At 39.8% G+C, this 26,328-nt stretch overlaps 1 pseudogene across 2 annotated transcripts in view; it reads left to right on the forward strand.

The window, feature by feature from the left end:
- Positions 1-5,820: 5,820 nt before the first annotated feature.
- The window catches only part of LOC148010446 (calcium-transporting ATPase 8, plasma membrane-type pseudogene), a 33,843-nt pseudogene continuing 13,335 nt past the window's right edge, over positions 5,821-26,328 (forward strand). The window contains exons 1-2 of one of the 2 annotated variants that reach the window (XR_015689609.1): positions 5,821-5,917; positions 6,102-6,246. The product of XR_015689609.1 is annotated as a calcium-transporting ATPase 8, plasma membrane-type pseudogene, transcript variant X2 (transcript). The remainder of the gene's footprint in view (positions 5,918-6,101; positions 6,247-26,328) is intronic. The other variant, XR_015689610.1, reaches the window with a different exon arrangement.

The following is a 26,328-nucleotide window of genomic DNA, read 5'->3' on the forward strand; positions in this document are numbered from 1 at the left end:
GCAGCTGTATGAACCAAGCCCCCCGCTACAAACACAAGTGCAAACAGAAGAGAAAGATGGGAAAACCATACCCCCCAAGAGAATGGTGAATATAAGGCACAAGTGGAGAGAATAGATAGAGCTAACATGAAGAAAACTCCAAGCCAAGCTGCAACAAGTCCCTAGTGTGGCCGCTCCTCAAGGAGAGGAGTGCTATCTTGGAACTGGAACCAAGAACTTGTAGTATTGAAGCAGTAGGAGAATCACAACCAACCCTTTGAATTAGCCTTCACCTTCCCTCGAACACTGGACAGGGTGTTATCTCCAAGGGTAGTGGAGGAAGTGATAAAGCTCTTGGCAAGGCTAGGGAAGTGATGGTCAAAGGAAAGAATTAAACATCCCACAAGGTGGCAACAAGAGCCTGCATACTATTGGGAGGACAAGGTGATGGAGATGCCCATGAAAGTGGAGGGTTGAAGAAATATTTGGGACTCTAACTTAGATTCGTGGATGGCATTCTGTAACACACTACCATACAAGATGAATAATCCTACCTACATGCCCTATCTGCGGAGAATTGGAGTTAATTTCAACCAAGAGGTGCATGGAAAGTATGATTTTCCTATTATCTACAATGTGAATGCCACATCTCTGGAGGAGTACTTAACCTTCATAAAGAGGGACCTCTGCCCATCCATAGCACGCTTTCTCAAGGAATTCTCTTCTTACCCAAATCTTGTCTTTATTACCACTTGTAATTATCTCCATCTCTTGAGAATCTTACTAAAAAAAAGGCCTACTATAGAGGAAGAGTGGTTACCACTCCTCTTCTTTGACATTAATGCATGGATAGATAGCTACACAATGACCCGCCTCATGATGAGAGCCACCCTCTTGCCAACATTATGTATGAGCTTATTAGAATATATGAGCGATAGTAGGTTTATTGGGGTGCAACCACCCATTTTTATCCACACCAAACCCCCTAAATGTAAGAATCAATTTGAAGTGCTATATGCAAAGGTTATCTTTCGTAAGCAAATTCCTCATGCCTTCTTGTAGCTTGGCCCTTGCCCATGAACAAGATGCCACTGAACGTGCTTCTTTGTAGCCCAAAAAAAAAAGAGCAAAGAAAATAAGAGAAAACAAGTGAAAAAGAAAAGAAAAGAAAAATGAGATCCCTCCATTTGTACTCTATGAGTGTCACAACCACTGCACCTAGGGACCACCCTAGCCCCTCCCTCACTATATAACTTAGGGCACATCAAGGGCAAGACATTTTAATAGACATGTTTCCCTAAGTCACACACAACACCTCCCTTTATATGAACTAGGCCCTCAAGTGTGGAACAACACCTTATTCTCATCAACCCATCTCCCAATTCCACTATCACTTACACAATGCATTATACGGTAAGGTAGACACCCCCCTAGAAAGTGCACTCCTTCTTCTTTTTAGGTACATTGTGCAGGGCGCACGCAAGCCAACAACTATGGAGGCCTTCTTCAACCACCAATCTATCTTTGGCATCAGCAACCTTAAAACCTGCTTCACACAACGTCTCCAACATAACCAACCTCCCCAAAGGCTCCAAGAACCATTCCACACCAACCCTCAACATCTTCAACCCGTACCATCAAGTGCCATAGGATTAGCACTCAACAAAGAGGGGGATAATGTTAACCCTTGAAAGATCAAGATAGAAAATCTAGAAAATTGAAAGCGAAAGACAGTCCCAAGGCAAGAGGAAGACGTAGGACAAAGGCGTACTAAGGAAAATTTGAAGACACAAAGCATAGGAAAAAATTTGAATGTAAGAGGGAGGCGTACAAGAATAAGCGCACCTTAATATTTTTGCAAAAAGAGTGCCAGGAATATTGTAATTTATTTTGTAAAAAGCATTAGGCTCTCTCTCGTGCAAGTTGCAAAGAATAAGAGTCACGAGTTAAGCCCATGCTAATAGGAAAGGAGGAGGAAAAAGAGTGGAGAAATGTGAACAGAGGCCAAACCAAAAAAGGGGTGGCCACCTAAGGAGAAGATAGGGCGTGTATAAAAGTCAAAAAATAAATGAAGAATCTCATTCTTGGTGTATGGCTAAACTTATTCTCTTCTTGTTTCTTGCTTCTTGCTTCATTCTTGTGTATGAGAGAGAGAGAGAGAGAGAGAGAGAGAGAGAGAGAGTGTGTGTGTGTGTGTGTGTGTGTGTGTGTGTAAGTGTGTGAGGGGCCGTGGAGAAGCTCTTCTTTTCCTCTCATCATCATCACCTTCTCCTCTTCTCTTTTCTCGCACATGTGGCTATGAAGCCTGAAGCTTGGAGCTTAGAGATGGAGCTTGCTTGAAAGCCCATCTTGGATTGTGGAGCTACTAGTGGATTCTTAGAAGGAGGTAATTCAATCAGATTCAAAGATAAGCTCACTACACTTGTATGTGAGACAGTGCACACGGCTATGTAAGAGGTAGCCGTAGCTCTCGGCTTGAAACACTTGAAGCAATAAGCAGTCCTTTGGGTCTCGACGGTATGCTTGCTAGAGCGCCAACACTTGGTGATTGCATTTACTAACTATGATAGCTAAAATTAGTATTTTTGCATGAAATACAGGTACATGTGATACATACTCTAGCATATAGATACTCAAATGTCAATTATGAGATAAGTATCCCTCCAAATTCATGATAGATGATATTACTATAGAGAAAGATACAATAGGAGCCCCAATGAGAGGTTGGTATGAGATCAATTTTTGTTAAGGTATTAGAGAGTTGTTTCCAAGGTTTTAGTAAATTCCTAATTCCTTGGTACAAATACTGCATGTTGCAAGTGGCATGCAACATGGTAGGGCTTTCTGGAGTTCATTTTTGCCGAAGGGGACATTGTATTAGATTACAATGTGCGGTATGGTGTCCTTGCATCAACATAGTTGGATTCTCAAAGGCAGCTCGTATGCTCATATCACTTTGTCTCACAAAGGGGAGACTTTTAATAGCGAAGGTAACAAGTTTATGTAAATCCCTATAATTTTTAATCATAGCAAAGCTCTCTTTTTGTCATACTAGTACGTACACATGCTCACTTTCCTATTGTTCATATACAACTAATTTTTAATCATAATAGAGCTCTCTTTTTGTCATACTAATACATACATGTGCTCACTTTCCTATTGTTCATATACAATTAATCCTCACAAATAAGAAGCTTATTGTGTTTGATGTGAATGGGGTGCTTCTATATAGGCATCCAAGGCAAAAGGGATCATTACTAGTCAAGCCCTTGGAAGTAAGCAAATATTGGGTGATTTTGCAACTAGGCCTCACTAACTTTCTAAAGGGAATATCTGCATTGTTTGACATTACCATTTGGAGCTCGATGAAGGAGGACAACCTGAGTGAGCTACTCCAACTATTTATTAGAAGTGATTATATAAAGTAAATGAATCAAGCACCACACTTTGTATTTCAATATAGTCAAGGCATGTGTAAAGCGCTTCCCATATTAACTACTTCTTGAAGGAGTCAGATATGGAAGCCACATTTTTTAAAATATTTTGATGATATTGATTGGCCATAGTTTAGCCCTACAACAACGCTATTTATGGATGATAGCATGGAGAAGATGCAAAGGAATGCACCTATGTCCTTTAAATACCCACCTACATTTGAGGGAAATTCTGTGGATACCATTCTCTTGGAGCATATGCTTCCCTATCTGACTAAACCAACAAGTTTTCAGAAGGGAATCCAAGTTTGTTAGGGATTATCCATTCCACCCTCAAAAAATGGACCTAGATTGATATTTGATGTTTGCAATGAATATGTACACTTGCTTTGCATAACAGTGATTCACCATCTTATAAATGTAGTTGTGGACCTATTGTACTTTTTTGTAGTAATTTCGTGCAGTATAATGCAAAATGTACTAGTATATCAAAATATTTGAGATTCTAAAGCAGTGAGAGAGTTGGGGATGAAAAGAGAGAGAGAGAGAGAGAGAGAGAGAGAGAGAGAGAGTGTGTGTGTGTGTGTGTGTGTGTGTGTGTTATTGGGGGGGAGGAGGAGAGGATATGCATGCCATGGGTCCCCAAACATGAGAGACAGAGAGAGAGACACACACACACACACACGCAAAGAGAGAGATAGAGAGAGAGCTGAGCTTAGGTCTATTATAACATAGGCATAACTTCAATCCATACATAAACCTAATTAAATGAGGAAGAGAAAGAGAAAGAGAAAGAGAAAGAGAGAGAGAGAAATGTGTAAGTATAAGTGTATGTGGTTTCACTCATGTGCGCACAATTGAAGTACTAATACATCATGATGTTATTATAAAAAATATACAAAGAATTAAGAGGGGGAGGGGGGATGTGAAGAAGTTACAAAGAACTACACACACACACACACACACACACACACACACAGATGTTATTGTGTAGAGGTAGGTGTTGGTGGTTGGTCCCTAACATATGAGGAGAGAGAGAGAGAGAGAGAGAGAGAGAAAGATAGAGATAGAGAGAGAGAGAGAGAGAGAGAGAGAGAGAGAGAGGAGCATTGGCAATTGAGGTAGTTAATAGGGGGGAAAGAGTGACTAAGTGTTGGTGGCGTTGTTGGTTGGGGTATTGATGTGAGGAGGGGTTGAGTAAGATGTGGTGGTGGTAAGGGTGGTAGTGGAGAAGTAGCAGTGGAGGTGGTGGTATTGATGGAAATGGTGGTGGTAGTGGAGTAGTAGCATTGGTGCTTGATATATGCCCAAAAGAAAAGGAGGAAAAAGTGGACTATGTGGAATGGATTTGGAGGTTGCCCAAAAAAAGCTCGTTTAAAAAGCTAGCTTCTTGCACACACTATAAGCCTGAGCATTTTGGTTGCATTGAATGGACCAAAGTGAATTTTCTTACTCTTTGTTTGAGCATTTTGGTTGCATTGAATGGATCAAAGTCAATCTCCTTACTCTATCTTACCATAAAGAACGCATTCTTATCTTTGCATTTATACCAAATTCTAATACAAAATTGAGTCAAGCTAGAAGGAACATTGAAGCTTCCAAGTCAAGATGTAATAACTCGTTTGAAGTACTCTTTTTCAATTATCAATGAATTGCATGAAAATGACAATGCTCACATGATATTTGCAATGTAACATGACCTCATGATGTCATCCATCAAAGTCTCTATCTCTCTCTCTCTCTCTCTCTATGTGCATGTGTGTGTATTTATGAGTTTTTACATGTACACATATACACACATTCATTGTGGGATATACTTTTAAGGCATCTTGGGGTTTTCCCCCCCATATTAAAATCTCTCTCTCTCTCTCTCTCTCTCTCTCTCTCTCTCTCTCTCTCTCATACACTTTAAATTATTTGATTTTATCTTGTAATCTTGAAATATAATGTTTGTTTGCTTTCACCATTTTATTTGTACCTTTGGAAATGCTTAGATGGTTGAGATAATTTCATCTTTCAACATTTGCAATCGTTACTTGTCTACCAAGGTCTACAATTGTTACCTTTCTACATGTTTGGTGGATCTTTGAGATATTTAGAGAACGCTACATTAATGTTACGTTTGAACGTCGGAAAAACTTTAGTCACAAAATTGAGAAATACGAAATGTCCTCCAAAGTCGTCGAGTTTAGGCGGAGGTATCCGACTAGCAAAGAGAGTCTTAATGAAAATCGACGTACAACATTAGATGCGGATACGAAATCGGGTGGTTGAGAAGGAGCGTGGAAGCTTCCAAGTCAAGCTGTTGTGACTTCATCTTCTCTCCAGACTCCTTCCTCCTCAAACCCCGGCGCCGCCCCCCCCTCCCCCTCTCTTTTTTTTTCGTAAAACCCCCCCCCCCCCCCCCCTCTCTCTCTCTCTCTCTCTCTCGCAGGAGAGGAGCTCTGGCCAAGGCAAAGGAGGCGTTGGCGATGGTTACTTCCGACTCCACGGCTTATCAGCAGGTAGGTGTATCGTTCGACGTATGCAAAGCTGCCATGGCGTCTTTCTTGAAGAACACGAGAGAGAGAGAGAGAGAGAGAGAGAGAGAGAGAGAGAGAGAGAGAGGTGGCTAACTTGGTCTACTTCTGCTGTTACGTATGGCTGCGAGAATTAGAGACACGTGCCTAACTAGGTCTCTATCTACAGATACGTATGGCTCCGAGAGTCTTAGAGTCGGCGGGGGCGGCGCTAGGGTATATTTACTATCAATCCGGCTGTCTCTGTGCAGTGTGAACGAAGCCACCCACTGGCGTACTCGTCAACTTGCTCGTCATTGCGAGAAGAAAGAGAGGTACACTTCGTCTATGTCGAGTGACACACGTATGGCTCTGAGAGAGAGTGAAAGAAAGAAAGAAAGAAAGTTATATTAACGTCTTCTAAAGACCAAAACTGGCCTATGAGACAAACTATGATACAACTGATGAGGTCCAGCTATCCAAAATAAAAGTGCTGAATGAAAAGCTAAAAACTGGAAACTGAAAATACGGTGCTGTGAGTATGATAAGTGTCGTGTATGTGTATGTGCGTATGTAGCTCTGGTACTCCAGATAATGGCTACAAAAGGGGAACAAATGTCGGCTGTGATAGGGGAACAACTGTCGGCTGTGATAAAGTAGTGCGATGTGTATATGTAACAGATGCAGGAAGATATACTATCCTGGGATGTAGTAGCAGTCGTCGAAGTCGCTAATAGCAGGTGATCCCTCCTGGATGCAGGATGTGGTACATCGGCGGTGGAGAAAGAGCAAACTGGAGATCTGAGATCCAATGTGTCGAGTGTCGTCGGATCTCAGTCTGCTGTCGATGTAGATCAAGAATCCTCCGGATCTCCTGTCGGTGTGGCTATGGGGTCCGAAACCCACGGATCCTCGTGTGGCGTCGGGTACGCTGGTCCTCAGCCTGCTGTAGTGTGAGCCCGGAGGTCTGACTGCAGGCTGGTACAGTAGCTCTCACTCTATCTGTCTGAAAGAACTGTATAATAGTCGTCTGGGTGGGCCCCTCTCTGACTGGGACCCATTGTGTGCTCTGCTCTCTGATGTGCCATGCCTCTCCCAGAAAACGGCCAAATGATCTCTGATCCATATCAGTCATACATCCCTGAAGTGAGCTGCTCAATGTGTATCTAGATCTCAACTTTGAGTATGCCGGGCATCTGAGAACAAAATGCTCCTCACTCTCCACCTCTGATCTGCAAAGGGGGCATATCCTCTCCTCCCGTGGGATGCGGCAAGCTCTGCTCGCACAATGTCATGTGGGATGGGCGGGGGTAATGATAATAATATGTACGTCAATATAGCTGTCTGTGTCCGGGCGCCCCACGCTTACTCATCAAACCACCGACTAAGTGGACTTTCTAAGTAAGTGTCCGAAATTGTAGTGGCAAGTGGGGAAGAAACTTCATAGCATGTGCTCATTGTTCACGAAAAGCTGAGTTTTAATGTAAAGTGAATTGCGAATTTTCTAAAAAAAACCTTCAAATTTGAAAGAAGAAGGTTTAAAATCTTTAACTTCTGAAAATTTTTAGTTATAAATACGGCAAATGCATGCAATTTGATTCAATAATCCTTGCAAAATTTTGAGTCAAAGGTTTTTGTATCTGCTATGAAAATGGTTTTTCGTGAACACTGAGCGTGCTGCTGGCTGCCTCCCCCCGACTCGTATCATCCCTACAAAATTTTGAGTTAAAGGTTTTTGTATCTGCTACAAAAAATGTTTTTCGTGAACACTGAGCGTGATGCTGGCTGCCTCCCCCTGACTCATAGCACACACCCAGCTCATCCTCCGTAATGATGCCAAATGTGAGTGATGGTACCCTCTTCTTTCATCATGCCTCATCCATCTTTCTGGAGAATATCCATTTAGGCCTTGAAAATATCCCTTCCCCTAAATCGCCTCTTCGACAAGTGAATGGCCGGTGGTGAGCACTCGGCCAAAGGCCCTTCCCCCCTCTAACTTCAAAACTTAGCATTCTCTACAAATTATCCATAACTTCATACTACTTGTGTAAGCCCCACTCAAATTTCAAGGCTAACATTTTAATGCCAATCTAGGAGTTATTCCCACCAGGTAGGTTTAGCACCCAAAAAGCATTTCATACGTTGATTTCATAGGCTACTTCATTTAAAGTTTTACATGTTTTAACGTGCAGAAAGGTTGATGAGAGTGGTTGGTTGATTTAGTAGCAACTTAGTTTCCAAAATGTGGTGCTTTTGCCATTTAATGCATTGATTTGGTAGGTAGCCACTCCTCTCTTGCATCCCATTGTGGCTTCAAATCCAAAAGCCATGGGAACATGCGAATTTGACAACGGGTTCCCAACTTGATCACAAACTTGGGCTTAATAAGAACAAGACCCTAATTGCCATCAAATTTTGCAAGCTATTTAGCCGTGGATTATAAAGGCTTAATTTTCTTCTTTTGTATAATATTTATGCTTGAAAGGTCTTTTTATCATGTGTGAAATATCTCAAATTGGACTACACAATATCTAGCCTAGATGTAGAAGTCAATACAAAGACATGCTAGGGTAGCATGCCCAACTGTACGATAAGCAACACATCATCCAATACCCAAGTTTAAGGCCAACTAATTGCATAACAACTCTAGCCCTGCCACACAACCATGTGAGATGAATAAAGTTTCTATCCTACTCGCACAATCGACAAAATTTATTGAGTTTTTCAATGTTTCATTCTTGTTTGGTATAACTCTACCACAAGATATAATTTTACTTTTCTTTTTGCTTGTAAATTTGTATCGTCAATGGCATGCACAAATTACATACCTTGTTTTGTAGCTATGAGCATTGAGTTTCAAGTAGTAAATCCACAATTATGCTAGATAAAGGACCCAATTTAGTGGCACCATTGATACCCCTTCTCTCACATAATCATAAAAAGAAAGGGTTTGCTTGGACTCTACAGAAAGGCAATCTCACAAATGTTCATGCAAAAGCAAAACATTTATTGCTCAAAATGCATTTCAAAACCAAAGTATCAATCTTGCATATAGTTCAATGACCTCAACACGAGTGTTAAAAGTGTTGAATAGTAAGTGGCATGTAGCGGTCCTCTAAACGTTTGATTATGGTATGCTATCTCACTTTGGTGGGATTATCTTGTTAAGGGCACAACATCATGTATAGAGTCTATATATCTTGACACTAGTGCTACTCTTCTCTTATTTATGTTTCACAATCAACCATGCATCTTGCATGAGATAAGGTCAATGGTTATTTGTAAACATAATGCTAGTATAGCTAAGTGGCTACTTACATAATCAACATTATAGCCTCATTATAACTATTGCACTAGAAAAAAGGTTGATACAACACAAGACACTGAGAAGTTTATATGATAGTTAGGATTTTATGAAATTAACAAAAGCCAATTCAAGTGCTTCATGAAGAAACCTTTTGAGATTAGCCTTGAATCCTGAGAATTTCCTACCAAAAAATTTAACTATCTTTTAGATAACTTTGAGCTTTGTGAAATACAAGAAGAGATGAGTAGTAGATTCCAGCTCTACTGTGTGTCAAGATAGAGATTATTAGGCATGTTTCTTTTCCTTAAAGAAGCTTTCAGGACATGTGGCACAATTTCATGTTGGAAATATTGACCATGTAGAATGTTCATTTCCATATTTCTCAATAGCATATAAGAGTATAGAAGTCTCCATGAAAAGGTAAGTTAGTGCCATATCATCTCAAATGTTGTTGATAAGAGAAACAATAAGAAAATATCATTCCATTGAGATGCATGTATGATAGAATTTGCAAAACTTGTTGATTTGACACTTAACAATAGGTGTATATCAAGTAACAATATAAGCCAAATAAGCACACTCTTCATGCCAAGATTTTTGAAGAAAGAGCATGTGTATTATGTGTTTCACAAAAGTTAACTAAGTCAATTGAATTAAGGAGTCTCAAGGGGTTCATGCAACAATAAAAGCTTTATGATAGCCTTGATATGGCCCAAAAGTTACCAAAACCTTTGTCTCTTGGAAGTCGTATTATCATGTTACACCTTCATGCCACCTATGAAAATGGGGGCTCACTCAAATTCTAGTTGAACTTGCATAGCTAGGATTTTTAGGGTCTATGTGGCATAAAGAACCCTCCAACAAGAGGAGCATGAGTTCACTTACACTAAATGTTATACACAATTTGTATATGTAAATTCTTGATATAAGCATTTCATATATGTGATACAATCTCCCCATTTTGAGTTTTAATATGTGGTAAAATAACTAAAAGTGTAACAAAAACTAAGCACTCACAACAACATAATGAGTATAAGCACTACCTTGATTTGACACTGTCAATATTGGACAACATTTGTAATGATATCCACTTTTGATTATGTAACATTCGTATATTGAGTTGTTGCTTTGTAGACCATAGAGCTTTACATGTGTGTGTATGTGCACTCTTGGGTCGGTGGGAATCCTTCACTGTAAATTATTTATTATTTTGTTTATCTTGTATCATGTCATTATGCAAAGAAATACCATCTTACATCGTATTTAAGAATATTTGCAGTACAATAAACCTTTATGATTGTGAGTGCAAAGCTTCTAAGGGAAACTTCTATGGCATAATGATAACTTTTGGTTTGGCCCCTCAACCATTGGGTCTCTCAAGAAAGTCTTCAATAGGCCTAAGAGAACAATGATTCTTATTAGGAGAGAAACATGAAAGCTATGCATAAAATATGAATCAAAATAGTGTTATGCAAAGTTAAAAATGGTCCTAAAGAGATGGTTGGTGAGGCATTCAAAAGATATAAAAGACTCAAGTAATAAGCCACTCTTTTCATGAGAGAGAGAGAGAGAGTGTGTGTGTGTGTGTGTGTGAGTGAGTGAGTGAGTGAGTGTGTGTGTGTGTGTGTGTGTGTGTGTGTGTGTGTGTGTGTGTGTGTGTGTGTGTGTGTGTGTGTGTGTGTGTGTGTGTGTGTGTGTGTGTGTGTGTGTGTGTGTGTGTGTGTGTGGTCCTAAAGTGATGGTTGGTGAGGCATTCAAAAGATATAAAAGACTCAAGTAATAAGCCACTCTTTTCATGAGAGAGAGAGAGAGAGAGATCTTTTCCTTTAGAATATTCATGTAGAAATTACAATACTATTCAACAATGTTTGGTGGAGATGATTTTTAATGGAAGATTGAGTGTATACAATTTTGGATTTTACAAGCAACTCTTCATAGGAGTGAATTAATCATAGCTATGGGCAATGCGAGCTTGGAAAGCTTTTCCTATCAATGGTAAAGAAGAGATCCCAAAACTTTTCACATGGCAAATAGTTACATACTTATCTAATATGACATATATAATTCATTTTTGATGTAAGATGCTACATGGTAAAAGTTATTATGGTCCATTTGAAGTGCAAATAGGGGTTTTCATTGATTGTCCTAGTTTTGACCAATTAGTAAGATTAGATTTTCCATCATGCATTAATGTTTAGTTTAAGGTACTATGAGATGACAATAATGTCACTTTGAATGGTAGGCAACTATGTTTAAGTGATTTTTGAGGGTTAGTTGTTCAAGCCATATTTGTGTACAGCAAAAAAATGGAACATTGTGATGGCTCCCTTCTAGCATTTTTTCCCTTGGTTTCTTCACGTGCTCTTTAGGAATACAAAGTTTGCTCTTCAAGAGACCAATGTCTTAGTCATCTTGAGGTGACATAGATGATTAAAGTTTGATCTTATCTTAGTCCATGATCAAGAACTTTTAGATACAATCTTTCAACTTCTACCATGCAATTTGAAAGGTTAGAGCTATAACTTTCAATCTAACCAAGCTTCTAATCATGAATTAATTTAATAAGTTGGATAATGTTGGAACATGGGATTAGAAGGTTGCCAATTGGCAAAACTTGCCTATGCAAGTGGGAAAAACGTTTTTGGGGGTTGGTGGAAGACTATTCCAACCATTGTGAGAGAGAAGAAGGTTGTTAAAGAGCAAGGAGATGCTGTTGATGTGTTTTGCAATCACCATAAATCAATCCTACAGCAAGTGACAACAATTTGGACCCCTTTAGGAGTAGATGATAGCAGCCCAAGGTCCATTTAGTGTAGGTGACAACAAACATGAGGAGGCAATAATAATTCTAGTGCTCAAAATTTTTATTTCACTAGCCAATAATTAAATTGGCTAGGCCAAATTAAGTTTCAAGTTCATTGTGATGTGCAAGACACAATTTTTTTACTTGAAGCAAATGTAGTGTGACTTCTAGTTGTTTGGATGTCCAAAAAGCCTATGTGGACGCCTATTGTTCTTCCTTTGGTGGTGCTTGTACAAGGCAAGTGCTTTATAAATTCCAAAAGCCTAAGAAGCTTATTGCTATTCCTTTGAGATTTCTAAAAGATCTAGGTGCAATCTTATAAATCCTTTGTTGATACTCTTCTAGGGGCAGCTACTTTATCAACATATGTTTGTTTTATTTGCATATATACATACATACATACATACATACATACATACATACATACATACATACATACATACATACATACATACATATATATATACATGTATATACATATATATATACATGTATATATATACATGTATATCTATATATATACATGTATAAATTACAAAGCAGGATCCATATGGACTCTTTATATATAAAACAAGGTGCATGAATAGGTCATTCTAACTCAAATCATTTATTGGCCTTTTTTATGCTAATACATCATGTATTGCATGTATCGAAGGATACTATACAAGCAAACAAATCCTCAAGGATGTGCTACATGCCTCACTTAGCTCCAACACTTAGGAGAAACTCTAATCAAGCATAAAATGTGCCATGGATCTAAACTTTGTGGATTTGGATTTGTAGTGCTAACATGGAAGGATTGGAAAGAAAGTTGCGATAGGACCTTTGTTCCAATAATGAGCATAAGAGATTAAAGTTGGTGGAAGTAAGTAAGAAGGGATTTAAGGCTCTTGCAACTTTCTCACTCTCAAGGTTGAAACTCAAGTATGTAAGCTTATTTTGCATGCTTGTATTTCTCTTTGTGGGAATCCCTCCTAGCAAGGAGGAGTTTTGAGAAATGGTTCCTTGTTACATATTAATCACACACACCATGTTACACATATAATGATTTGTGAATAAGGATTTCTTTTTTTCCTTCATGGAATAATATGTAGAGAGTATTGTGAAGGGACCACATGGTAGATTCAACATCATTAATATTAAATACAAACAATGTTATGAAAGATAAAAGAATTGAAAAAGTTAAGAAATTCAGAAAGAACAAGAGAAAATACACGACAAGGCCCAACCTCCTCCATGACAAAAGTCATGGTTTGGTATCCTTTATTTTTAATCTTTATGGAAAGCTTTGAATTCCAACTTTGAATGAGAGAGAAATAAGAAAACTAAGTTTTTACCTTGTTCTCTTATTTTGCACGCAATCTTGGTGCTTTTACAAAGAAAACTAGTAAACCTCTCTAAAAATAAACACATAAAGAAAATAACAAAGCTTTCCATATAGAAAGCTTATTTTAATAAAATCATATCTTAAATTTGATACTTTAATATTATTAGTACTAAAAAGATTAAATTAAATAAATTAATAACATCAAGGATGAATGATTTAGTTAAAATTATCACTAAAGAAGCTTAAACTTGTAATTCACAAATAAACTAATACATTTAATACTATACAATATCATGTGAATATATATTATTATACATCAGCTTAGTACATAGACTCGTCTCTAAAGATTATTTATATAATAATCTCCTCACTACATCACAAAACACATTAGTTTCTTTCCATCTATTTGCCAAGCATAATGAGACCAGTGTCACACACAACGCTTACGTATAATAAGTCACAATTATGTTATAAATAGATAATAAAATTTTATAAATAAATAAATTATATTATCTTATTATTGTAATATTATTTATATATATTAAATAAATAATAAAAATATACAAATAGTAAATTTAATATCATTTTATTATTATAGTATTTTTTATAATATCTATTGCATGATCCCACAATATTGGTTTATCCTTATCACATTCAGAACTTGCAAAACACTCACAAAATGACAAGTAAAGTCTACTTTCTATAGCATGCCCTCTCATTGAGAAGCAATCATCCACAATTGCATATACTCCTACCTAAAGAAACATGAACTAGTATCAATGCTTAAACAAAAAGTACTACAAATTTAAGATACTTATGATAAAGGCATAAACAACTCAAGTACTCAGTCACCCACATATTGCACATTCTAGTGTTCCATACTAGTAGAATATGGAAGATGTGTCATATTATGTTAAATTAGAATATCATTGGTAACCAAGCTTGATAAATTTCAACTTCAACATATTAGAGTTGCCTTCTACAGTGAATTTGCACTTTCAAACTCTATAATAGGTGTGGGTGATTAGCCACATGCCAATACTACATCACGTGATATGTCACCGATCATACAACAAATAAACAATGAGAATTTATAAATAAATATATATGATATCATCTTATTATTATAATATTTTCTATAATATCTATTGCACAATCACATAGTATAAGTTGATCCATATCACATTCATAACCTACAAAAAACTCACAAAATGACAAGTAAAGTCTACTTTCCATAAAAGAGAGAGATTGGATACTTAATAGCATTGTTGGGTTCAAAGGTACCAGAGTGTATGTTCTTCATTGGGACACACATTTCATTCTTAATGAAATCCTTATGCATGAATATCCAATCTAGTCATCCTTCACTCTCCCTATGGTTGGCTTGAAGGGGAGGAGTTGTTGCAAGAAAAGGTATTGACCAAGGGTTTGTATGCTTCTCTATCTTCCTCCACTACTATTAGGCAAGACAAACACACATGCATTTTATGATACCAAAGAATCACACTAAAAGCTCCATGAAACATAATAAAGAAGTTGTTATGTGTAGTTCTTTTGATGGAGAATCTGTCAAGCTTTGGCATGTGGTTAGAGCGGTTCTCATTTGTGCCATGCCATTTTGGAAACATGGGTGATAAGGATCCTGCTTATAGGACATATTAGATAATGCAAGAGAGGAGATATCTACTTGTGACTCTAAAGGCCATCAAGAAAGATAGTACAAGGTGGCTTACATGCAATTTTTTAAAATCCAATGAATCTTTTATTCGGTGACTTGTCAAGAATGGATTCAATGGTGAGGCACTGCAAGGCCCACCAATTGAGGTTTTGGACCTTTGACTTCCCACAACTCACACACACAGAGAGTTTTTTTTTAATTTTTTGAGAAAAGCAATAAAGTAAAAATGTTATTGAGCAAAAAGTTACAAGGTAGATGCGATTAACCAATCCACACGCTCAACTAGTTATTCCTATCAATAATTGTTGCTAATGAGAGGTGCAAAATCACATTTTAAAAAATAGCTATTCCCATCTACAAATATCATTGAAAGGCACAAAATATCATTTTGAAAAATGAATACTTTCATATGATTAAAATTTATGTTTAGTGGGATCTCAATTGAAGAAAGACATTCATTCATAGTGTCGAGGATATGTAAAGTAATATAAGGGCCATGTTATGCCTAGGGATTGCAAGGCTTGTGGGGCTCATATAGTGGTGGTAAGCCTTCCCCCCACAAGATGAGAGATCACACTTAGGGGTGTATGTAGGATAAAGCGCATAACAAAAGCGTGTTTGAAGCAACCCATTTGTTGGGTTTGCTAAGCCTGCTTACTAGGATCAATCTACTTTTCTCTTTCTTACTAACCTTGCTAGCATAAAGGTAGCACCCTCTCAAAAAGGGGGGGTGTTAGTAGGGTTAGCCTAGGATGAAGCTAACACCCCCTTCACCCACAAACACATGGTGTATGACTGTGGGGTTAGTTTTGGGGGAGTGGGGGGGTGTGATGCACCCGCACTCATTCACTCACTCAACATGGCAAAGAAAGGTAACACAATATGTGAGAGCAAGGTATACTCTTGTATTATTCAATCAAATAAATAGTACAACATAGGCACATCCCAGGACTACACCCTCGTGATGCTGCACCTAAGAGGGTTCACCATTGGGTATAGGGAATCACACTTAGAGTGGAAACTAAGCACGGCTCAGAGTCACTACTACTCCCTATATAGGTTTTTCTGGTAGCAACACCATGGTATAGCTACAAAGCCCTTACACTCACCCCTGCTTTTACTGAATTGCTGTCCTCAGCAATCTAAGGGTAGAGGTTATTTGACTCATTTGGGGTCTTAACACAACTTCTACTAACAAGTTGGCTAGTGTCAACTTCTACTGGTCTAGGACTTGAGACATTAGCGGGATCTTAACTCATCCTTTACTATCAGACTGGATCAGCTTCGGGGTCTTAATATATCTTTTTCTATCAAGCTAGTTAGTGTTGTTGAGACTCAAGCTCATTTTGTTTACCTTAGTGAATAAGGTTAAGTCACACTGACTTAACCATGATTAGATTTAGGTCAGTTTATCTTTGAGTGTGTGAATTACATATAGTTGACTTGTGAGTGATTGGGTGTGGATATGGAGAATGAACTGAAGGGAGCTGTCTGCTACCCTTGGGCCTGAGTCTTTTGTCTCTATCTCTTTTTTTTCCTTCTGAACTCTAATATGGTATCAGAGCCTCCATCCTCTGTGAGACCTGCTTAAATGAAGAAGAGGAGTCTGTGGATGAATGACAGTCCGGGGGCAGGATCTCGAGATGGTCTCTCAGTTCTGGTGCTGACTTCATGTGATGCTCCCTTAGGCCATGGTTAGAGTCATCCACATCGCAGCGCTTGTTCAGTTTGTCCCTGACTGAGGCAATCCACTCCTGGATTGTCTTGAAGATATTGTGAGAAAGGGGGGCGCTGCTGCCAGGTTCAAGCAAGGTCTCGGCTATGGTGCCGGCTCATCACCAGACGCAGCTCCTTCCAAGGGCTCCCAAAACCTCGCCTTTGTCAGCTTTGTCAAAGGAGACAACCATGCCGACAGCGTTGCAGCGATGGAGAGAGAGGACAGGATTTTGTCTTCTAAAACCTTGGCAAATCGAGGATTCTTTTGCACCTTTTCCAATCCCTCAACTGAATTGAAATACATTGCATACGAATGTGTGTATGTTTTGTCCGCGGCATCTAAATTGGCACCTGCTGTGACCTCTTTCACATAATCGAGGTGTTCTGCAACAGCAGTTAAAGCCTCCAAAGCTTTTTTGAGTTCTTCAGAGCATACATCTGCTTTCACTCTCAGGAAATTGAGGCTCACCCAATTCATTCCTACCTTCGAACTAAGATTTGCATCCCCACTTGCTGCTGTAGCCGAATAATCAACCACATATCGCCCATAAAGGAAGGGAGTCAGTTTGGCATTGACAATAGCGAGCACTTCTGACTTGTAAAAATCGAGCAATACTTGAATGGTTGGGAAACGGATGATAAGAGCATGCGTGCAGATATCTTGGTTGTTGAGGACTCACCCAACTGAGAGGTGGAGTATATTATCAAACTCAAACTGTAAGTTGTATAGAGATTGCAGGGTGCATGCTTCTTGGTCACCCTGCAGAAATGGCATATTTAATAACACAGCATGCTCGATCACCTCCCTTGGACCAGGACAGGTAACCCAGATAGACTTATCATGTATGACCTTGATCTGTTTCACTTGGTCCATGACCAGCATAACCCTTGTGCTCATTGTAGCTTGAACCGATGGAAAACTGTAAGCAACTCTAAAGGGTAAACTGGTAAGCCCAAAGGGCATCGTTCTCACGGAAGGCCGTTAAAGATCTGTGAAGCTAGAGCTTCCGCATTCTGCATTCTGGGGAGAAGGGAAGAAAGAGCAGAGGAACTCAGAGAAGAATGCAGAGCAAGAAAGAATTGCAGTTTTTCTCATGGTTCTCAGTGCACACTTGAAATATACATGTCATGTATGCTTGGCTGAACAGTGCTCAGTCTGGCACTTCAAATACGGATACTTGCAAATCTGCCACAGTGGGTAATATCTGCAGGTGCAGTGGCTACAGACCCATTGTTGATGCATGTAAGAGCCTTGTTGGAGACAAATTCTGCAGCAACAGTGAATGTATCAAGTGAAATTTTAATATCTGTACTTGATGTTCTCTTATGCAAAGTTGTTGATGCATTGTAACTGCAGTTGAATGGAAACAGAAGCACATGCATTTTTACATTAAAAACTGGTTGCACTACAAGTTATTGAAGTATATTGCCTGTGGCATTTTGGAAAATTGACTGGTTTTACAAAGCTTAAGGCTTTAAAATGGCAAACACAGGAGAGAAGGATACTATCACTCAGATAGTTGGTGAGAAGCTGGACTATAACAATTTCGTTCTATGGAAATTCAGGATGTCTAATTTTTTAATTGGAAGAGGCTATTGGGACCTAGTCACAGGTCTTGAAGATGAGCCCAAGCTACCGGAAGATAGACCTCCAACACAGGATCAGTTGAAGGCACACAGGACTTGGTTGGAAAAGGCCAGCAAGGTCTTGCATTGGTTGTCACTATGTGTGTCAGACACTAAGGCTATGCAAATTGCAAATTGTACTTCCCCAAAAGCTGCTTGGGACTTATTGATGAAGAATTATGGGCATGTTACTCATGCAAGAAAGACACAACTGAAGCAAAAGTTCAGCCACATATCCAGGAATGGAAGGTCTATTGAGGACTATGTCAGTGAGATCAGATCCATTGCAGAACAACTAGGATCAATTGGAGCTGAAGTTGAGGATGATGATTTGGTAGCCACTACCCTCCATGGACTTGGACAGGAATATAAGCAGTTTGATACTTCCATTTCAGTGCGTCAGGAGCAGCCTGACTTTGATGAACTTGTAGCACTTCTTTTGCATGAAGAAGTGAAACTTGGACTTAATACAAGTTCTAGTGGGTCTAAAAACAGTAGGGACAATGTCTTCTACTCAAATCAAAGGGGTAGAGGTGGAAGAGGAAGATCAAATTTTCGAGGAAGAGGTGCTGGAAATGCATATGCAGCCCGTGGACAGCAAGCTACTGGATGGCAAAATAGGCAGCCTCAAGCAAATAGAGGTGCCTCAAATGCTCGTGGAAGAGGAGGTTATTCACCTAGAGGAAGAGGTACTTGGCAGCAGCCTCAAATGAGTTATGGACAGCAATCAAATGCAAATAAGGATTGCCATTATTGTGGCAAATACGGGCATGTAGCTAAGGATTGCTACAAAAAGCAGAATGATCAGAGAGCAAGAGGAAAGCAACATGGTAATTATGCTTCTTCTAGTAGTATGCAGGAGGATGACAGGTTGTTTGCAATGCAACATGTGAAGAAAGGGTTGCCTGTACACGACAAAGCAGATGATGTATGGTATATAGACTCAAGGGCGTCTAACCACATGACTCCTCATGGAGAGTGGTTTGACACATTGGTAGAAGGTGCTCATGGATATGTTTGCACAGGGGATGATACGCAACATGACATTATGCATACAGGTACTGTTTCCTTGATGATGCATGGCGACAGGAAAAAGAGTCTTTATGATGTATTGCATGTACCCTCCATAACCAAAAACTTGCTTTCTGTGGGACAAATGGCTGAACAAAATCTACAAGTTAGATTCAATAGAGATGGATGCTACATTGAAGAGTATGGTCAAGGATGCAAACTCATTGCTAAAGGCAAAAGAAATGGCAGGATGTTTACATTGGATACGAAAATTCCAGCATTGAATGCTGCTATGTACTCACATGAAAATGCTGCAATAAGGGACATTGAGATATGGCATAAAAGGATTGGACATGTAAATGTTCAAAAGTTGAAGAATATGCAGCATAAACAAGTTGTACTTGGACTTCCTAAGTTCAAGCATGCGGAATTGGGACATGTATGTCAGTCTTGTCAATTTGGAAAGCAATCAAGGCTTCCATTTATGAGGCATGTAAGCACTACTACTAGACCATTACAGCTGGTACATTCTGATGTATGGGGACCCTCACAGAATGCATCTCTTGGGGGATCACGTTACTATGTGTCATTCATAGATGACTATAGTAGGTACACATGGTTGTATGTGCTAAAGCACAAGAGTGATGTCATGGATGTTTTTCAGGATTTTAAGAGACATGTGGAGAAAGAATTGGCTTGCTATATCTCATGCTTGAGATCTGATAGTGGTGGCGAATATGTTTCTAAAGACTTTGATCACTTCTTGGCAGCTCATGGAATTAAAAGGCAACTGACATGCAGGTACACACCACAACAAAATGGTGTAGCCGAAAGGAAAAACAGGGTGATCATGGAATCAGCTAGAGCCATGTTGAATGAGAAAAGCCTACCAAATGCATATTGGGCAGAGGCTGTAATGACTGCAGTGTATGTCATGAATCGTACACCAACAGCAGGTATACATGAGGTGACTCCTTATGAGAGGCTTTATGGGATAAAGCCAGACATCAGCCATCTTAAGGTTTTTGGATGCTTGGCATATGTACATGTTCTAGATGAAAAGAGGAGCAAGCTCGATCCAAAGGCAGAAAAGGCCATTTTTATTGGGTATGCACAAGATAGGAAAGCGTACAAATGCTACAATCCTTCTACTCATGAGACATTGATCTCAAGAGATGTGGTATTTGATGAGCTAAAATCATGGCATGAGAAGAAGATCACTGTGATGAATGATGAGGATGGCTATCACGAGCCTTATGTACATGCAGGTACAAATGAAAGTGCAGCAATTTCTGGGCCTTCTAAAGATGCTACTACGTCAGTTAGCAAGTAGATGGAGGACTTCAGCATCTTTGTCCACTGACACGGGTATGTCAGTGAGGGGGAGAGATGTGGATAAAGGCAAAGGAAAACTTGATGATGTTACTGGGCCACTCACCTGTGGTTATGATTCACCTGGTACTGACAGCTTGGATAGTGAGTTTGGTATTCCATCAGTTGTGACTCCTGGTGTGAGACATAGATATATACCACCTCATGAGAGAGGAGAGTCTCATACTGCACCTCAGTTGAGGAGATCAGAAAGAGTCAGGAAGCCTATGGATAGGCTTACATACAGTGGTTACACAGTGAGGCACTATGCATATATGGCAAAAGTCACTAGCTTCAAGGAACCCACAAAGTTTTCTGAAGCTATTTTGGATTATCATTGGTGTAAGGCAATGGATGAGGAATATTCAGCATTGGCTGAAAATGACACTTGGGATTTGGTTGAATTGCCTGAAGGAAAAATGGCTATTGGTTGCAAATGGGTATACAAAGTGAAATGCAAATCGGATGGCACATTGGAAAGGTACAAGGCAAGACTTGTGGCAAAAGGGTATGCACAACAATATGGTCTTGATTATGAGGAAACATTCAGTCCTATTGCTAAAATGGCAACCGTGAGGACAGTGATTGCTTTGGCAGCATCTAAAGGATGGAGTATGTATCAGATGGATGTGAAGAATGCTTTTCTCAATGGTGATTTGGTTGAGGAAGTATACATGGATCAGCCCGAGGGCTATACACATCCAGATTTTCCTACATATGTGTGTAGATTGAAGAAAGCATTATATGGGCTGAAGCAAGCACCTAGAGCTTGGAATGCTAAGATAAGTGCATGCTTACAAAAACTTGGTTTTACTATGGGCAAGGCTGATCATAGCCTATTCACAAAGAAGACAAGAGCTGGTTATGTAGTATTAGTCATCTATGTGGATGACTTAATCATTACAGGTGATGATGTCACAGGAATTGGAGAGATCAAGGAAATGATACATGCTAAATTTCAGGTCAAAGATTTGGGAGATCTAAAGTATTTCCTTGGGATTGAGGTTATCTCTACATCTCATGGTACTTGGTTGTTGCAGAAGCAGTATGCACAGGATATGTTAACCAAGTATGGTATGTTGGATTGCAAAGCATTGAGCACTCCATTGGAACAAAATGTTAAGCTACTTGCAAATGTTGGACATGAGATTGAGAATGTCACTATGTATAGACAAATGGTGGGTAGCCTGATTTACCTTACCATTACTAGACCGGATCTTAGCTATTCAGTTGGACTGATTAGTCAGTTCATGCAGAAGCCTATGAAGCCACACTTGGATGCAGTGAGGAGGATCTTGAGATATGTAAAGGCTACATCAGATTATGGTCTATTCTATGAGCATGATAAGCCTTGGAGCTTACAGGATATACAGATGCTGACTGGGCAGGAAGTACCTATGACAGGAGATCTACTAGTGGGTATGCATTTTCCCTTGGTAGTAGTATGATCAGCTGGAGCAGTAAGAAGCAACCTACAGTTGCCCTCTCTAGTACTGAGGCAGAGTGTAGAGGTGCTGCACTAGCTGCATGTGAGGCAGCATGGCTCATGAAGCTTCTTGATGATTTGGGCATGCAGGAAGTCAGGCCTGTCACACTCTATTGTGACAACATGAGTAGTGTACTCCTAGCCAGTAATCCTGTCTATCATGCTAGGACTAAGCACATTGAGGTACACTATCACTTCATCAGGGAAAAAGTGATTGCAGGTGACATTGATTTGGTCCATGTGAGGACAGAAGACCAAGCTGCAGATATCTTTACCAAGTCATTAGGTAAAGATAAGTTTGTGCATTTCAGAGAGTTGCTTGGAGTCAAGTATCCTACTTGAGCTTGAGGGGGAGTGTTGAGACTCAAGCTCATTTTGTTTACCTTAGTGAATAAGGTTAAGTCACACTGACTTAACCATGATTAGATTTAGGTCAGTTTATCTTTGAGTGTGTGAATTACATATAGTTGACTTGTGAGTGACTGGGTGTGGATATGGAGAATGAACTGAAGGGAGCTGTCTGCTACCCTTGGGCCTGAGTTTTTTGTCTCTATCTCTTTTTTTTCCTTCTGAACTCTAATAAGTGTCTGCCCATCTAGACTATTTGGGATATTTGGTTTATTCGAGCTACCATGCAAGTCCACCCTTGACTCAATTACATATGAGGAGTGGAGGCGTTACTAGGCCTATGACGAGTTCCATTTCAATGACTCAAGGGACATTGAAAGAACTGGTGGGATTCTCCTTGAGCCAGATGCAAAGGTGTCTTTGCCACGTTCACGCACCTCCACTTTTGAAATCCAAGTGGCTTCCTTGAGAGAGAGTCCTTTCCACTTGGTGAGATACTCAGGGTACCCTTTTTGTTCATAGCACCAAAGGAATGCTTCTACTTCAAAGGGACCATTAGAATGAAGTAGTGGTATGTGCCACCCCCATTGGTTGTTGGGCTAGAACCTGCATAGAAGTCGAGCATGAAATGCATTATGAACACAAATACTTTCTAGCAGGCCAAGCTTGTATGTGACTTCATTCAGCACTTGAGTAATGCAGTAGGGTCCATAGTAGCGGTGATTGAATTTGGGGCTCATATTCTTTGGGAGTGACATATGCTTGTTGGAGCTAACTAGGACCATGTCTCCCTTGGTAAAGCATATTGTCTTTCGCTTCTTGTTGGCTTGTTCTGTCATGGTGATTTTGCTCAATTCTAGGCTCTACTTACCTGCGGCATTGCGGTCTCTCCATTTCTTCAAGAATTCTTTCGCATCCTGATCTTTAGCTTTGGCTGCTCCTAAGGCTAAGGCAATGCGTGTGATGACTTCTTTTCCTGTGGCTAACTTAAAGGGTGTGTAGCTTGTGGCAGCATGTGTTGGGGTAAAAGGCCACTGGGCCTAACCATGTACATAGACCTGCCCATTCTTTATTCATATATAATATGAAAGTGCAATGAGGCTATCGATATCATTCTTGATAGCACCTACATTATGTGTACTCCTCTCTCCGGCATTTTCCTCTTCTCCTTCTCCACTGCCATTGCATCCCCTTCAACTAGTATCTGAGCGGGTCTTTTGGAGTGCGATCAGGCTGTGCACACGAGGTACGAGAGCCTGCTTCTCACTCAATTTCAGCCACTCATAGGTATACCAGGGTTTGGAAGAGCAGGGATAGCCATAGCTTCACTCTTTGGAGCTTGTTTCTACTTCCCCTTGACTTGAGCCTTTGTAGGCTTGTTTGTGCATACTCTAGGTCTCCATTGGGACTTGTCTTGCCTCCCCCCACCCTGATTTTATACAAAAATGTGATGCTTGAATGATTCAGCATTTTGCACCATTTTTTAGACCTATCTACAACTTGTGACCATCATTTGAAGCAACCCCTTATCAATAGGGCACTTGGACATGGCTTCTTGAGCCCCCAGCACTTGATTTCAACCTTGGCCTTGATCTTCAAACTTTGCATTGAGCATTGATGTGATTTACTTTAGATTTGGGATTGTTATACACAGTTTACAAGCAGCCCACAATAGTGCTACATTAGCATTTTATGTCTAGACCACTTTGGCATTGACATTGGTTGCACGGTTGGTCCCGAATGCTATGGGAATGTATGCCTATGATGTGAGATGCTTTTGGGGCTGAATTTGCTCAGTCGTTGACTATTTTACACAGACCACAGGCAGCCCAAAACAGGGCAGCCCCTTGTCATTACATTTTATGCTTATGCTACATGGTCATTTGATGCCCGATTATGCCTGTTATACATATGGGAAAGTATACCTATGGTTTGCCTATGGTTTTGAGCTTGGTTTGAGCCACTATTTGCTCAGTTTTGGAGATTTATTTACTGCTGGAAACTTCATGGCTGAAGCTATTTATGCTGCAGTTGGGTTATGCCTATTGATCACGGGGTGCTCCCGGCTATTTGGGGTTATGTACTGATGTATTTGGATGACGCCACATGGTTCTTTTTGCTCCAGGAATGCTTGTGAGCAAGAAGTAGAGCTCAATTTTATGGTTCACTGTCATTTTTTATTTGGAGTTGGCATTCCATTTATGACTGCTTATACCTAGGCTACCCATGTGGGTTTAGGTCTAATGTGGATGCTTTTGGGTTCAATTGTAGTATGGCAGATGTTTGGACCTGATAAGACTTGCATTTGAGGACTTTTGTGGAGCAATTGAACATTGATTTGGCTTTTTCCGTTACGACCTTGGATGCTACTTGGCCTTATGCTCTGATGGATTGGATCCCTGGATGTTTGGTTTATGCAGACATGTATTGAGTAATGTTGCTTCCTTGTCTTGGCAGTTGGTTATTGAGCAGTGATTGCTCATTTATACTTGGATTTATTGCGGGTTATTTGCTTGATCAGTGGACTTTATAGTGCTTGGGATTAGCAAACAGTTATGGCTTTCTTGCTCCTTTGTTGTCTAGCTTCTATTCTAGTTGGTGGGCTACTGTTGCTCGTCCATGTTAGAGAGCAAATGCTATGTATGCTTACCCATCTATGCACATGGTCTACTATTGTATACCTTATAGAGCCCCTTGTATGGATGATGTTGTATAGGTATTTGGGCTTCTCCTTAGAGCCTGACCATTGTAGGATCTTATGCCACTTATTGGTCTTGCATTGACTTGAATGCTACTATGTGGTCTGATGTACTGTAGAGTCATGTTTGCTATTATGGTTATGGGTTGATTTCATGGCTAAATACCGTATGCTCTTATGATAGATGTCTTATGCTTTACCGTACTGTGGTTGGTTATGCCATGCAGTTGGCTACGACTCTTCTTCATGTGGGAGCTTTTGCATCCTTGGTCGATGCCTTTATGTCCTCCCGTCCGATGAGGTTTCATGAGCCTTTGTAGCATGCTTCTACCATTGATGTACTTGCAGATGATAGTCTTTATGAGTAGGTTCCCTTTGTTGGGACAGCCCTCGACTCGTTGAGCTCCGTGGATGCTATGGATAGCCCTATTCATGATGACTTGGATTGCTTGTCATCTTCTACAGGTTCTTCAGTTACAGATGTTATATGCTTCTATTGTGGAAAGCTTGGGCATGTTAAAAGAAAATGCTTTAGACGGATTAGAGAGCAACAGAGACAAAGACGATGCAGGAGATGCTACCACTCTTTCTAGTGGTGATAAGGGTAAACCGTGTAGCTTGAAAACATACATAAAGAAGAGGCGGTCTACCTCATTGGCATTCAATGGTGGCTTGGCAACTATGAAGTGAGCTTGCTTTGAGAAATAGTCCACCACTACAAAAATGATGGTGTAACCATGGGATTTGGGGAGCTCCACAATGAAATCCATGCTAATTACATCCCATGGTCAGCTAGGTACTAGCATTGGTTAAAGTAAGTCTGCTGGCTTAGAGTGTGGTGCCTTCACAAGTTGGCATGTAGGACATGTCTTGATTGTAGTCTATGACTTCTTCCTTCATGTTGGGCCAAAAGAACTGCTTTGTGAGTACTTCAAGTGTTTTGCTTTGTCCCTTATATCCACTTAATTTTCCATCATACACTTCATGTAAAATGACTTTCTTTAGTTCCATGCTGTTGGGAATGTACAATCTCTTTTGTACAAACA

This window comes from Lygodium microphyllum, chromosome 29 (assembly GCF_053477565.2).
Source record: "Lygodium microphyllum isolate KBCC chromosome 29, Lygodium_microphyllum_v1.1.10, whole genome shotgun sequence".
Classification (NCBI taxonomy): domain Eukaryota; kingdom Viridiplantae; phylum Streptophyta; class Polypodiopsida; order Schizaeales; family Lygodiaceae; genus Lygodium; species Lygodium microphyllum.